This window comes from Schistocerca nitens, chromosome 2, assembly GCF_023898315.1.
Source record: "Schistocerca nitens isolate TAMUIC-IGC-003100 chromosome 2, iqSchNite1.1, whole genome shotgun sequence".
Lineage (NCBI taxonomy): Eukaryota > Metazoa > Arthropoda > Insecta > Orthoptera > Acrididae > Schistocerca > Schistocerca nitens.
The window spans coordinates 347,903,822-347,905,283 of record NC_064615.1 but is presented as its reverse complement, the minus strand read 5'-3'; the positions used below and the strand labels follow the sequence as shown (position 1 = coordinate 347,905,283).

Sequence of the window (1,462 nt, the reverse complement as noted above, 5' to 3'; positions counted from 1 at the left end):
TGCAATGGAAATTTTCATTAACACAATTAATTAATTAAGTCCCCAGCAACTATAAAACCTACGAAACCAAAGCACAAGTGTAACTGTTCTGTGTGTGGAAGTATGACTCAACGTACGCATCTGGCACGGTTCTTCTTCAATAACACAAGAAATTTTAAATATCATTTATACTGAATTAATTAAAGAAAATAGAAATACCATAATTACTCAAGAAAACCAGAATTACACTCTAATACAAGAACACAAGCCAGATGCTTTGTTGACTGAACCTGTAATGACGCATTATTCAGGACATTGAAATAATGAGAAAGAAAAGAAAAGTAGTTTGTTACCTTAATTTATATTGATGAAAGGCGCTCTAGACATTACAATCTCTCCACACCGACTCGCTACTATCACATCTCAACAAGAACTTTTCAGTATCACATCTCAGCAAGCACTGCCTACTAGCTCATCTCAACAAACACTACTCACTACGACATCTCAGCACTGACTACCACGAGTTCTCCCAAGGCACTGCCCACTACGAGTTCTCAATAATCACTGCCAGTGGAGGCGGCGGAACAATACTCTCTAGCGCGATCTCTGGCGCTGTGGCTCAGTGTAGCCACCTTTCACCTTGTGTAAAATGTTCAACTTCATTTCGCCATTAGTTTGAGTGTCATTCAAATTTTAAATCGTCAAAACATTGTGGAACACCATGTAAATCAATTACGGTCATGATCTGAAGGCTCAGCCGTGTCGTAAGCATTGATTTCTGTCTTCCGTCTAGTATTCACAACCTAATATTTCTTAATCCTATCTTTCTCGTGATATCTTCAAAGTAACTTCTCCTGAGTAGCACCTTTTCTTTAAACTAAAATTAACTCCGTCCGAACAGACCTCGGAAGGCTCAATGATACCGCCTGACCACCGTGTCATCCTCAACCGATAGGCGTCACTGGATGCAGACATGGAGGGTCATGTAGTAAGCACTCTGCTCTCCCGCCCGTTGTCAGTTTTCGTCACCGGAGCCGCTACTTCTCAGTCAAGTAGCTCCTAAATTGGCCTCACAAGGGCTGAGCGTACCCCGCTTGTCAACAGCGCTCGGCAGACCCGAACGGTCACCCATCCAAGTGCTAGCAAAGCCCGACAGCGCTTAACTTCGGTGATCTGACGGGAACCGGTGTTACCACTGCGACAAGGCCGTCGGCACCTTTTCTTTAAAGGTGTTTGTAACGGACGTGTTGTGTCTGAGACCAGGTCCTACCACGTTTGCTTAACCTCGCTCCATGTCTTTAAGAAATTGATTTCTGTCAGTTACATCTTTATAAACTTCATTGGATTCCTTTCGTACTCAGTGCGTTTTAGATATTTTTCGCCGGCCGGGGTGGCCAAGCGGTTAAAGGCGCTATAGTCTGGAACCGCGCGGCCGCTACGGTCGCAGGTTCGAATCCTGCCTCGGGCATGGATGTGTGTGATG

The 1,462-nt window shown here is 44.3% G+C and overlaps 1 pseudogene; it reads right to left on the bottom strand.

Annotated features, from left to right (window-relative positions):
- Nucleotides 1–1,074: 1,074 nt before the first annotated feature.
- LOC126237552 (5S ribosomal RNA) lies at nt 1,075–1,193 on the bottom strand (annotated as a pseudogene).
- Between the last annotated feature and the right edge of the window lie 269 nt (nt 1,194–1,462).